Below are 14639 nucleotides of genomic sequence, written 5' to 3'. Positions count from 1 at the left end.
CGAAGATCTCATCTTGTTAGGGAAATCGTAGACGTTGGTATGGGCGAAAATCTGTTGATGTGAACATCCGGATGCGCGCGAATAAACTGTTGCAAGCTCAGCGAGAGGAAAGGAAATCCTTCGTGATGGTTTACTCGAGGGTACAAGCAAAACAGCCGCAGTTGACTTAAAACTGCAGCATTGCCGGACCTTGAGTCACGGTTAAAAATAGTTTAACTCCTAATAATAACGCGATGAAGGGGTGAACAAAGCAAGTTTCGAATCGTCACACATCTCACGAATCATGTAACCACAATGAAATTTGTACTTGCGATCGAAATGGAAGAAAAAACGAATGGATAGCAGACATTGCATTGATTTTTGGCTGCTTACCGTTGTGCGCTTCAGTTGACCAAGAACGGCGTCTGAAAAATAAAAAAAGATTCAATGATAATAATTACGTTATCACGATAAAGCGGGTTTTGGTAAGAACAGATTAACAGGGTGGGTGGGTACAGCTTGGATTTTTTTTAATCAAACCTATTTTTAGTTCTTTTTGAAGAATACAAAAACAGTTAGAGCAATTTGAGTACGAGGGTTTTGTTATTTATAGTTTCGACAACAGTTTCGAATTTGTTCATCGAAATTAATAACAAAATAGCGTTATTTTTATGAAAAAAAAAAACTCCTAAAAATAGTCCAAGCTGCCCCACCTCCCCAAACTAACCACCATAACCGCAGCTTGACCCATGCATCCATTTTTGGTGATGCTGAACTGTTCAGTTTATACATTTTTTCTTTTCAATTTAAAATCCATTTCTAATCAAGCTAAAAATCTGAAATATCCAACATACTGTTTTTTCGTCATTGTCAGTAGATTCCAGGGGTGAAAAGCACATGCTAAAAATTAACGAGCACCCTACAATGCACCTAAAATCTATGTATCTGTGCAGGTAAAATTTCGTACTACATTGTTAGGCGAAGCACGGAACTGAGACGCTGATAATTTTTGAATTTATTACAGCTGTGCACCTGATACTCGTGCGCTCGATAATCGGCGGCAATTTGATGATTTCATTCCTCCATTTGCTCATGTTTGTTTTCAAATTTTAACGAGTTGTATATATATGTGTGCGATACAAAGGGGTTCAGCCTTGTTGAAAATCCCCTAAACACCGACACATTACGCGTCGTAGGGTGAAGAAAATTTGATCGATTCTTTCACGTGTTTACGTTCAACCGTGTAGGCCAGTTCCTGAGCTTCCGGTTCTGCGGATTCTTTCCGACAAAGCGATTTCCGGTGATCGTTAGTCGCACGATCCTCTGTATAACAACCCCGTGTTTTCATCCCGGGAAAACGTTGCGCAGTCACGCATTAACGGACACCTAATTGTTCTTTTGACACAGTCCATCGCTGCACACGTCATGCGTTATACATCAAACATCGCGATGGAGAGAAACGTTGCGGCGAGAAAAAGAGAAAAGAAGCGTGAACTCCGGTGGAAATTCTTCAAAGACTTCGCGTCCGCGAGTATGCAGATTGCAGATATGAAGTGCCCGTTTAATGTACTTGGTAGTTATACATATATACATATATATATATATATATATATATATACGCGAACATGATTCATCGCGAATGCGACGTTTCCGGTGACAATTCTGACACACTTTTGCACATGCGCCCGATGCAAGACAACGAGGCAACAGTGCGAAACGGTTTTGGACACGTCCGTATAAAGCGATCGTAGCGTTTCTTTGTTCGTTGACCATATCGAAGGATGTAAAACACGGGAAATCTTCGAGGAAAATTTGCTAAACGATTGACGAGAGTCGTCTGCGTTTGGGATGGAAACGATTAAGATCTACTAGGAATTTCGTTGCCTGACCTTCTCTCGACCTCTACTATCGTCGCGGTACCAGAAAAAAGTGTGTCGCGTAATGGGTTATTAGAAAAGAAGAAAGAAATCTCGTTGATAACGCCGACTTTAATGTGGTACGGAAAACAACACATCTCATCGATTTTGTTAGCTTTTAACGACCCGCTACTGATCCTTATAGTGTGTTTTAAATAGGGAAGCTTGCAGCAACGAGCGCGGTCGTTTATATGCCCATAAAAATCTTTGCGGGATATTTGTCACGTAAATAATGGCCGATTCATCAGCGTCGGTTCAGGGTTCACGAGAACGACGACGACTATGATGAAGAGGTTTGAGGGGGAGGAGGGGGAGGAGGAGGTGACGTCACCGTGAAAGAATTGGTCCATCGCTCCTCGAAAGAAGCGTTCATCTTCTATGTTCTGTAGTATTATCTTCTTCTTCTTCTTCTTCTCCTTCTTGCATTTTGTCAAGTGTCCGTGAGTTGAACGACGCGATGGTCGAACCCTCGAAGAATGTTTATAGGCATGCCAGATGTTCTCGCATATTCTCCCCTCTCCTCCCCCTCAAACAGCTATGGCGTTTTTTTCAACCTATTTCTTTTATTCGACAAACCGTCAGAAACTAATATTCTCTCTCTCTCTCGGTCACGATATTAGCTTTATGAAAACTATGTTTCGTACTTTTTTCCCACAAGGAAAAAGATCGTTTATTTTATAATCAACGACGAGTGAAGGGGAGGCTACGATCATTAGGATGAAACAGAGTTGTTGGTATCGATTCACACTGGCACTCGGTAAACGCATGATCATGCATTACGCGGAGCTGAATATTTCATAATATGTCGAAATAATGAAAAAAAAAAAAAAAAACACACACACACGATATTTTGCCGTATCTTCTTCCTGCCTTTTTCTTTATATTTCTCTTTTGTCATGGGACTTTATCAGCATTGCAACAGTCGGAGAGCAATAAACTCTTCGCAGCTGGACTGTTTCCGAAGTCTTTTAATATACTTTGAACGTTGCGCTGTCGATGATGAATATAGGGGCGATACAGGTGCCGTAAACGTATCGTTCTTACTTGTACGAATGTGACGAGAGGTTGGAAAGAGTGAAACCGACGTTATGCGGTTTCCGGCCTCGGTTTATGCGTATCCAAACAACGCGGTCTGCGGGTCTGCAGTCATTGTTATCTAATTCTGCGTCACGTATTTCTCCTGCACAATCTCTAATTCTTCGTAATAAATGAATTACTCACAGCATACAGACCACAAAAGACGAGCCTCGTACAGTGAGATAAATATTTACATTTGTATTCGTCGGTTTGCATAAACATATAACTATTTACAACGTATATTTATACAAAAGTTGTTAACAACGTTGATTGCCGCGTGACCGACGACGATGCGCAGGAAGAAAGTGAAAGTAAAAAAGTTGAACGCAGTTTTCGATCTCTTTCAACACTCGACGCTATTTTCTCGCTTCGAATTATTTTTAGCCTGAAAATTTCTTTTTCCGTTCACCCTTCTCTCTCTTCTCGATCTTCCTCCAGGTTGCCCGGTCGCACGTTTCGACGTTCCGGGTTTCATCTTCCTTCTCGCGAGTCAAGTGTCGCCCTAATTTCCAGCCCTCCGCCACCTTCGTGATTTGTCGCCAAATCAGTTCACCGTGAAATCCAAGCACGGATTCTTCGCCTGTCCGTAAACTTCTTGCAAGTTTCTCCGTACAGCTGTAACTCTCGTACGCTACTGCATCCGCGATACGCGGTTATGGACGACGACCCCGTTCGTGCTCCGCACACTCTTCTCTGATTCTAAAGCAGTGAAATATATTCTGGTAAACGGTCGCAGACGTAGGTGCATAACTGTCGCCGCGTCGACCCGTATAACGTGCGATGCGCATTCACCGTTGGTCCCGACTGCATAAAATACCTCCGTGCTGAACACTCTTCGTCACCTCGATCATCGACCATTCGTCAACAACGCCGCAACAACAATTTAACAATTTCATCGGTATAGAAACAAAGCGAATACATATGAATAGGACAGGACCACTGCTGGTATCGTTGAATTTCTTTGAGGACAGAAGGACAAATTATAACTAACGAAAATTGCGCAGAAGACTGGATGTATAAACCATTTTCATCTTCACTGAGAGAAATTTTTAGTTTCGTTTACCGCTCAGTCCTTATCTGTTTTCATTTTTTACCACAATCGAAAAATACAGTTCTAGGTAAAAAATGAAAATTAGTTTTCTAGCTGTTACCGGAAAGTCTGTAATAGTATCCGTTACTATTCTTTCTCATTACTGTTACTAGATTTTCTTGCAACTGTTACGAAAATTATTAGGCGTACCCCGTTTTCCGTAATTCCAACAATATTCAGACAGTTTTTTTTAACGATACCTGTTTTACCAAATTCTTCTAGTTACCGTAACAAATGAAATTTTTCTCAGTGTTCCTGTTATTTCCGCGATATCATAACATTTTTCGATGTTAAAGTTTTTTTTTACTTGAACATATGCACGTGCCCAGCGAGGTTCTGGGTTCAGGTCATGTATCAGCTGTTGCCTCCAGATAACAGAACTTGGGGGCAACGCTGTTGTGCACGTATGCATGCGAGGGTATAATTACCAGCAGGTAGAGAGACATTGACGGTGTAACCACACACGCGACGTGCTTGCTTTCTGTTTAAACCATGTGCGTCATGGTGTTGGTTATTACACCCGCGAGGGTGGGCCACGTATCCGACGCCACTGTTCCATTATGTTTGGAATTTCGTTCTACCAGCATCCGCGAGACTTGCAATAACATTCACGTTCGTACAGCAACAGCGTGTGTATAGGTACCGTATTGTACTTTGTTCGCGATAACAAGAATGTTGCATCACCTTCACGCGGCGTCTTCCGATCGGAATTTTCATACACACATACAGCGATGCGGTCAGTGCATCGGCATTCAACATTCTGACGCAGTCGATCGTTGAAACAACGCTTCGACGCAACTGTGTTAACATTAGTGCTCGCACGTGGATCCAAACTGTTCTACACTATCCGGATATCCGAATCACTCGAATCCGTCTGTCGTGAAACTTCAGATCCGGGTAATTTGAATATCCGGATGGTTGGTATATTCGTATATAAAACGGGTGTATATTTTTGCAATACAGTTTTACAAGATTGCGAGTTAGCTTCTGAATTCACAGGGAATGTATATAAATATTGTATAACTCTTGTTCTAATTTTGCGTAGAAAATCTGCAGCGAATTGGCAAAAATTTTCGAGAGTATGCACACATTGTAGTAGTTATAATACCCTGGGCGGCAAACCGAACTATTCGCATTATTCGGATAGTTTAAGTACCCAAATAAATTAAGTGCTCTTACTATTCGAATAGTTCGGATAGTCCGGATTTGAAGCGTTGGATCCGGTGTATCAGCGTTGTTCGGATAATCCGGATACCTGCCCGAAAAAGTAGTGGCTCTACATATAATTGACCCTCTGAATCGTAGTGGCAAATATTCTTACCACCTATTTTATATCAATTTTATGTATATTCAGAGAACTGTTCGATGCATTTCTTCGCGGTTTTTTGCTATTTCTGATAGTATACTAGTAGATTTTCATTACTCGAGAGAAATTATTGCGATATAATGTAACTCATTGTTGCGAGAAACAAATTGATTGGAAGAAAAAAATTGTGAAAATTGAAGGGATAATTCATTTTTGACAAAGTTATCCCTTTATGCATATTCACGTTTTACATGAATTATAAGTTTTTGGGGTCGCTGATTACGAATTTGATATTGGATTTCATAAATTCAAGATGGCGGATACAATACGGCGTACTATAATTACAAAATCGATCGAATCCGGAGAAGAAACTATTGTCCATGGGTTTTTATGGTCGCTGATTACGAAGCTGAAAGCAGATTTTGAAAATTCAGTATGCCGAACGCAATCAGCGACTCCGAAAACCCCCGCACATAGTTTTTCGACCGTATTTGATTGAATTTTAAATTTTCGCCCATCGTATTGAATCGGCCACCTTGAATTTTTGAAATTTGATTTCAGATCTGTAATCATCGACCCCAGAAACCATGGAATACTACCTTGTTACAAAATTTGACTCGCACAATAACGCGTGACTCAAAGGATTAAACGGCGAAATCAGCTTGGCCGTTTTCGGGACGATCAACGATACATCGGTTGTGTTTTCTGCAATCTTTAAAAAATCGCCGAAAGATCGTGCTGGATGGATTCGCGCTACCACGATGTAATTAAAATCCAACTGTACAATCATCATCGTCATTCTTGCATCCTTTACAGATATATTTGTTACTTCGTTTTAGAATCGCTCACAAAGTTGTACAGGTACGGTAAAGAACGAGCCCCGGCTCTGCGAGGTACGCTGCAGGTGTTCCTTCCCATTTTGATATAAACTTTCCATATATATATATATATATATATATATAATATTATGTAGACATAGCGGAGCGCACATATGTGTAATACCAACAAATGGAATTTAATTCGTACCGGCGTAGGTATTATCGAAACTTGAGCGGTGTGTAACTTATACCCTGAAATACGTATGTACGTACATACGTACCTGGCGGATACTGCGGAATATCCACGTCAACCTCTGCGCAGGTACCTGGTATAGTTGCCGAGAGCTAACAATGAGCTTCGTATGTAAGACGGTCGATATAATTCTTGTTCGCCGGGCTTTCAAGCCCCAGACGGGTTTGTTTATTTATTCAAATCATCACTGGACATCAAAGCGTTCTAGACTATAGACGCTGACGTACCAGATTCAGGCTTGGATGGAGGGAGCCGATACCTGTGCAGCATCTCTAGAATTACCCTCCCATGTATATAATGTAATGGATACATACATTTTTTATACGTTTCTCAACGTTTACGGAGCTATCATGTGCGATACACACGCTTACATCCAATACGTGACCAAAGCCACGCGATTCTCCTCCTCCTCCTCCTCCTCCTCCTCAGTTTCAGTTTTGCGACAGCTTTCGGCAACGTCGACTGGGTAAATAGCTGTGCCGATGACGAGATATTTTCATGGGCCAAAAATAAAGAAGGTAGAGAAAGAGAGAGGGGAAAATAAGTAAACATTAGCGCAGAGAGAAGGAATTACAGTATAACGTAGTATCCAACGATGTTTTTACACCGCAACGAACGCCGGATGCAGATGGTCGGGAAATTCGAATTCCCTCTCGGTCGTTTTACCTAACCCAGATAACAAGATACGGCATTATCAACGTGGCTTGCTCGCACCTCGACCATGGATCCATCCCGCGGGCAATCCGAGGCAAGAACGCCTTTTGTCCACGGTTATATGCATTTTTTTTTAATTTTTTTTTCAGAATATACGCCCGCCATTGGATTACGAGCGTTTCTCTCTCCCCTTGCTCTTCCTGCCGCCCGTTAGAAACCTTCCGCCATTATGAGAGTTTAATTCCTTTCAACTCCATTCTTCCCCCCTGTAATCCGGAGCTCGAATTCGTCGGCCTTCGGGCCATCTTCTGTATCCTCGAGGCTTGAGAAGAGGCAAATTTTACTTTCGCACGTCCGAAATGGTCCGGTTATACAGATTCAAGCGTCAGTTACTCACCCGCGAAACGAGGGGAACACTCGGACAGACGAGTAATTAGACAGGGCTCGGTTTTGTTTGACTCGGATACGTAATTACTCCGAGTCGGAAGAAGATATCGGTGAAACGAACGAGGGTTGGTTCTTACGGAAATCATGATCATTGACAAATCGTAGACGTGGAGTGTTTTGCCAAATCTCCAGACTTCCAAAGTAGCCATTTGCCTCGAATATCGATTCGAGGGCGAGGTTGAAGTTCCAAATTTGGAAAGCTCTGCAAAGCGCCTGATTTCGAATTATTTGGTGCCGAAACTTGAAGTAAAGAAATCAAACTGTTACGAAACAACAAAGTTTTGAGCGATCGGAAAGCTGACGGCTTAAGATTCGAAATTGCAAGATTTCAAAAATTCAAGTTAGGATAAAGCAAAGTTCCGAAAAGTTGACTGCCGATATAACAAAATTCCGAAAATTAAAATATACCCACACGTCGTAGTTGACTCAACGAGTGGTTGCAAAAAATCAGAAAAACCGAAAATCAGAATTACCTACCAAGATTCTAAACGTACAAATATCGAAAATCCAAAACAGAGAAATATTCAAATGGTAAAATTTCACCAAGCCGGAAATTCGCCGAACCGAAAATCTCCGATCATTTAGAATTTCAAAGCTTCTTCGAAACTTTGATATTTCGTCAAAGTTCGGTATCCTCACTTCAAGTTTCGCCCCGAAAAGATTCGTAATTCGGCGCACTCGGATATCTTTGAATTCGGAATTTGAACCCCGTCCCCAGTTTCGCCTGGCTGTGAAACAACGTAATATTTCCTCGGACCTACGAATCTCGCCTCGCGAATTTACAATTTCATTTATACAGGATTGCATCGGACAATACGCCGAAGCTGTAATACGCCACAGGCGTTAAACGAGCAGCGCGCATTGCGGGGCGAGGCGAATCCAGCAGCTAAGTAAGTGAAATTGGTAGCAGCTGCTGCCGTGCCACCGAGCTTCAACGGTGTAAATCAGTTTTTACTCGTGCATACACGTACAGAAAATATCTCGACTAGTCGCGAGTTGGCCGAGAGATACGTGCAAGTCGATGCATCGACGTGTGCGCGACACACGCGCCGGTCGCTTGGTACAAAAACGGTTATTATCGTAAGGTCAGAGACCACAGAGCGGACATTCATCTTCCACGCTTTAATAATAAAGAGCAAACAGCGTCACGCCATCTCGGACGTTGCTTCGTATGCCCCAAGTTTTCGCTTTTCAACGCCGCGCATAGACGGGACTAATTTTAAGTCAATTTACACCATTATGCGGCACAGATTTCAAGCCCATTCAGCTCGACCGGACAGATCAACGCACAAGGACTCGAGAATCTCGATCTCTTTCTTTCCCTCGCTCAAGGCCGTCTTTTACACATTATTTTTTATCACAGCCTCGTTTACTCGGTTTCACTTATAAAGCGCGGGTTTTGAATTCGAGTCAGTCGAGAGAATCTGCGCGTTAAGACCATGGTAAGAATTATTTTTGTTCGAGAAGCAGACCGTTACGGTGGCTCCTGTCCGCCTGATCGAACCAAGTTCTGCCCACGGTATTTTTGCTGATTTTTATACCGCCCTATATTTTCTCCAGACGTTGAACTTTGTAATAATCGAATCGTGCGGCGGCGGTAAACTTAAGCGATAAAATCGCCTTGCAAATAAAAAACAACTCGGGCGACATCTCGACGCGTCTTCTGACAATCATCGTATCACCTCATCGTCCTTTGTGCAACGTTCAATATGCAAAAAGAAGCTGAGTTTCGCAGGTGGAAAATTTCCGCATCGATTATCCCGTTATAGGTGTACATGGAATATACATACATTACGTATCCCTATTTTCATCTCTTGTTATAGAAGGCGAATTGTATATATATACAGGTTATACGATTGTACAACTATGTAGGCATACGCCGATAAAGAATCCTATATTTCATCCAAGGTAGTCACGCGGTCGGGCCGTTTGTTACGTGGCAGCAGGTAGGTTCGACGGATTCGATATACCTTATATAACTCTGTGTATACCCATGCTACCGTCTTATAAAGCCAACCATCTGGCATCACCGGGATGAGAGGAAGGAAGGAAGGAAGGAAGGAAGGATGAAAGCGATAATCTCGGCAATACGCAGCCAAGTGCGCGGCAGGCGACGAGCAAATGTGCTTCTAGGTACCTAAAATGTATAAACCCGTCAATAGCACGGTGAAAACGGTTCTGCTTTTGGCAGACGTCCTCCTCGACCAGCAGTCAGTCAGTCAGTCAGTCAGTCAGTAAGTCGTATTTTTTTTCCTACATTTTCCACGTCTCTGGCCAATATCCGAAAAAATGTCGAAAACTGTTCGCCGTTTTATCACATGCAATAATCTAGTTGTCAGATTTCATGCGACGATCTGAAAGTCAGCGAACATGTCGATGATTTTGTTCAAACATTAATTTCGATTCCAAATTTGCCTGTAAATATTTCCTAATGCATGCGGATTCCGGTTCAATATCTCGATGGATGTTTCAGAGTAAATCGATTGATTTTATTTCTATAACTAGATAAACAATTCGTACAATCGCGATAACAATCGCGGACGAACCAGGAGCGCAAGAGCTGATACTCGGTCCTTTATGGTACAGATTTTGAGTAAAGATCGTTGAATCTTCTCGGACGCAGCAGTTTCTCCAGGAATTTGTGGCTCTAAGATTCTGCTTAATTTCGCAAGTGCGGTATGAACGTTCATTCCGCGCAGTGCAGCCGCAATGCGGAGGAAGAGGAGGTAAGAATTTTCCGTTGTACACGTAACGCGACTTATATGCATGCATAACCGACGCCTTCGCGCGGACTGAGAATTTCCGTACGTTTCTGGAGAATTTGTGTCAAGAGAGGTTTCGCCTCCTACGGTCGTTACTCGGTTCTTGCATACTCGTCGATGCGTGTAGAACGAAAAAGAAACTCGGGCGTGAAGAAGTGTGAGTAATGAGGAAGTGGAAAATCGTATAATGTTAATGAAATTGGGTTCGTTGCGTCTTTTATTTCCACGTGAAATGTTTAGCGATGAGTCTGAGATGAATCTAATAATTAGATATACTCGTATCAAGCAGGCAAGTATATGATAGGACGTATCTCGAAATCGTGATCTTTAAAGACGGAGATCTAAACAGAAGATATTTGTGGAAATTTCATTTTGGCAGACGACCTCTTTGAAAGGCTGCTGGATTCTGACATGAAATTTACAATTTATAGGAAAATGCAGTACAGTTTTATCCTCGTAATTCTATAAAAGTGTTGGGGTTTAATTTTCTACCAATCTTTTGAAATTCCAAAGATGAAATCGATCAGGTTTACACCGCGTCGTGACCGAAATATCACTGCAACTTGTTCAAAATTTCGAATTTATTATTATTCGATCGCTCTTCAAGTTTTCAAGGTTTCACTAGCTGACATAAAAATTCACTGAAATTTCTTTGATTTTCCTTATTTTCAAGGAAAATCTGACCGATACAGCCAGTTTAATTCAGGCGAACTTTGGCACCTGTCTGAAAATATATCCACAATCATACGCGATGCAATCGCACGTATGCAGCATCGCTGGTATTTGCTATGAGAGATTTGGCGCACCCGAAGGGAAATCGAAATATGTACCTCGGATGCTGCAGGCTCCGGGCTTCACCTCGCTTGGATTTAGTTGAAAATATTCAGCGGTCGTGCTGGCCAATTTCTAGGAATAAGGATATTGCCAGGATTTCGCCCAAGGATCTCTCCGATCGATAACGCCAGACGCCTGCTATCAACATTCAAAGTTCAGGCGTTTCTCTATCCGCCGACCCGAGTTCACGCAATTCTTCCAACTCACGCGAATTCCCAACGATCATCGAAATTTGTTTCAATCAACGATCCGCAGCGCAGATTCGAAACCGAACAAAAAGGATGAAGTTTATTTTTTATCACTTTATTCGAAGCTCAATGAATCAAGTTGTGAACAATTACCGACCGATGAGTGTGATAATAAAGTCAGGCGAAAGAAAATTTGCACAATGATACACTAAGTGACATAAGTCTGTTGTAACAAGTGATTATTGTAACATGAGAATTAATTTGAGATGGTTCTTGAATGAAAAGTTTCAAAAACTCTCGTTGGAATATCGCGAACACCTGAATTTTCACGAAACCGTGGCGACCTTCCTCAACCACTTTGAAACGAGTTTCGAATTCGATTCACTTGCAAACGAGCTAAAATTTCGAGAGTAAAGTGTCGTTACTAAACCAATTGTATACGTAAGGATTAGCGAACAGAAGATATTTTTAGGGAAATTTCGCCATCTTTTCACCTTCCTCACAACGAGGATTACACAAGGACACGTTCAACAATATATGGCATTGCATTGCAAAATTAAGTTTCGAGTTATCCGTGTAACATGCCAGACGATTTCTAATTACAAAGGTTAGCAAAAAAAATTATTTGTTTTTTGAGTTTCTATTGAGATAATAAATCGAATAATAACCAAAACCTTTATTTATTACTTATAGAGTTTGCTTTTGTCTTTTTTACGTTGATAAATAAGTCTTGAAGTTTTTTGTTGATAGCTAATACGGATGTCTATTCAGAAGAAAAGGGAAAACGTTTTTACCAAGATGCGTTGGACTTTATCGTTATTAACGTTATCAGTGGCAGTATAATGAGAGCACGATGGGAGATTTCGTTTGGAATTTGATACGAGAAAGTTCATACAAAAACGGAAGAAGTACGAAATATATTCATTTTTAAATTTTGTTTATCAATCCTTTATTTCCTTATTCTTTATGTTTTAATAAAATTAATTTGAATGCAAAATTGAATTTTTTTTAATTGTTATTTACGGTGAAAGTTTGATAAAATATGTAATTTTTCTTAAAATTGGAACTATCGTTCCGGTTTCTACGTAAACTAACTTTATCTAAGAAAAAACTATTATTTCACTCATCGGTTACGTATAAAAAGAAATCAAAATTTGACATCCAGAAACCAGACTGAAAATTCGCGCTAACCGATATTATCAGCTACAGCGCCGAGTTCGCGTATCGCGAAAAGGACCTGAAATCCGACCCTTGACGATCCGGTTTCCGGTGGATATTGCTGATTTGCAGCTGTATATACGATTATGCACATATCGGCAGAGGTGTGTAGGGGGGGCGTTTCGAATGGTAGGTGGTAGTCGGATTGTAGGTGGTGCAGGAGGATAGACGACCGGAAACGCGGCCGATACACGTGTGCAATTACCAGCTACAATACGAGTATACCGTATGATCCGAATGGTATCGTGTGGCGAACGATCGTTTTAGCGAGTGCAATTGCAGAAGAGAGATGCAAAGAGGCCAGGGGGACAGGCCGATTCATTATACTCTCAAACCCTGATACCTGCTGGCGAACGTGAAAATTATAAACGATTACGGTGTTCGGACAGCATGTTAATTGCACCGAGTTTCTTAGGTTCGAACGCTTCCCTGGCGGCGACGACGATACAAGAAGACGCCTTTCAGATTTTCCTCACGTTACCGCGTGTGTATCGGTGCTAGCAACATCCGGTCGCATCTTCCGGTCTTCGTGCCCTCCGCTTAATGATGCATTATCTTTCGTTTTTCAATCCTTAATTTTTTTCCGTACATTTGAGACGTTACTCGTCCGTCTGGCCCAAATATAATCCTACGGGAGTTCGTATTGCAATGAATAATATTTATTAATGAATAAGCAGGCCTTTGCATATCTTCACATTACGCGTCTCATTAAAAACTGACGCCGGTTGTCGTCGGCCATATAATGTTGGTCATTCAGAGAGGAAGTATCGCGTACACATATATGTGTCTAATTTGTCGATCGAAACTTGGTCTCTAACTATTTTGCATTCAAGCTACGACACATTTTGCACGCAGACTCGAACGGCAGATCGAAAATCCGAACGATCCTTAAACGGGCGCGCGCCAATATAACAACTAATTATTCAAACGGCGAATGATGCGCGTGTGCTTTTTGTCTGACTCACGTTAACGGTACGCGTCGTTATTCGTCGTTTCTACAACGGTTCAAAATACCGCTAATTTTTATTTTTTTTTTCTATTCTTCCCAATTTTTGGCGGCTAAGATTGTTTCGAATTTCTCACGTGAGAAAGCATTCAATTTTATAGAAAAACTTCAAGACTAGTGTCGAAAGTAAGCTGTAATAATGATGAAAAATTATCAAATACAGTCATTTTTCGCCAAGCTGTGTAAGCCCCGTGGTTCCGTCAATGCGTCGTTAGTGTAATATAAAAGCATAGATACAATCGTGTCTTGAATTACCGGTCGGATCGATGCAATCGAGAGTTATTTCCCTACGCTCGTCGCCCTTTCGTCGAACCGCGATCCTTTAAAACAATGTTCCATTGTTCAGGGGGAACGCGTTTGTACTGGTTTCATACGTTTCGCGGTGTATTTGCGCGCTCAATTAAGGAATATCGAGATCAAAAACCGAGAGAGCAAAACTTATTGCAAAATGAAATATGAAGTGGTTGTCTATAACGAATCGTGTGCGTAAAATATGCACAATAATGTGCAAAAGATGCGTAACAACGCCGCGTTTTCGCAATGACAACGGAAAGACAAAAGTATTCGCGGTCCCGACAAGTGGAAAACCTTGTCACAATTCCGAATCTGCGGATTATATACGTGCACTGTCACCCGGCACGAACACCGAGGCAAAACCTTTTCGTGACAAATCGAGCGAGCGACACGTGCAGCAGCAGCAGCAGCTTTGTATGTTTGGCCGCATTGTCTGCAGCCGGTGTTCTGCAAATTGCCTCCGCAATTTTTTCCTTTCGTTCCTCCTCTCTTCTCGCCTTCAACCAGCTATCGTTTTCAGTTGACTGGCCTTGTGAACGAGCCGCAGGCGCGGCTTTCCAGTTGCAGCTACTGTTGTTATAAGTGAATATACTCGAGAACTAATTTTACTCTAATTTTTACGGTTGTACCGCGAGCTTTCAGCCGCAAAGAAACCCGCAATAATCTTATGGGAACTGGGTCTCGCAATCATTGAAATCGTCTGGATTTTTTTCTATGAGTCCATTTTTCCATAGAAGAACTGAAAATATCTATTTGCACCAGGTAACGTCGTCTACAGGTAAAATCATTGAGGTTGG

The 14639-nt window shown here is 41.7% G+C and overlaps 1 protein-coding gene across 1 annotated transcript in view; it reads right to left on the bottom strand.

Moving 5' to 3' along the window:
- LOC107220800 overlaps positions 1 to 14639 on the bottom strand; it is an 85330-nt gene that overhangs the window by 68611 nt on the left and 2080 nt on the right. The window contains exon 2 of the mRNA XM_015659538.2: positions 373 to 404. The gene's annotated coding sequence lies outside the window, so the exon portion shown is untranslated. The remainder of the gene's footprint in view (positions 1 to 372; positions 405 to 14639) is intronic.

This window comes from Neodiprion lecontei, chromosome 1 (genome assembly GCF_021901455.1).
Source record: "Neodiprion lecontei isolate iyNeoLeco1 chromosome 1, iyNeoLeco1.1, whole genome shotgun sequence".
In the NCBI taxonomy this organism is placed as follows: domain Eukaryota; kingdom Metazoa; phylum Arthropoda; class Insecta; order Hymenoptera; family Diprionidae; genus Neodiprion; species Neodiprion lecontei.
Note: the sequence above shows the minus strand (reverse complement) of the source record. Positions and strands in the feature narration are given on the sequence as shown.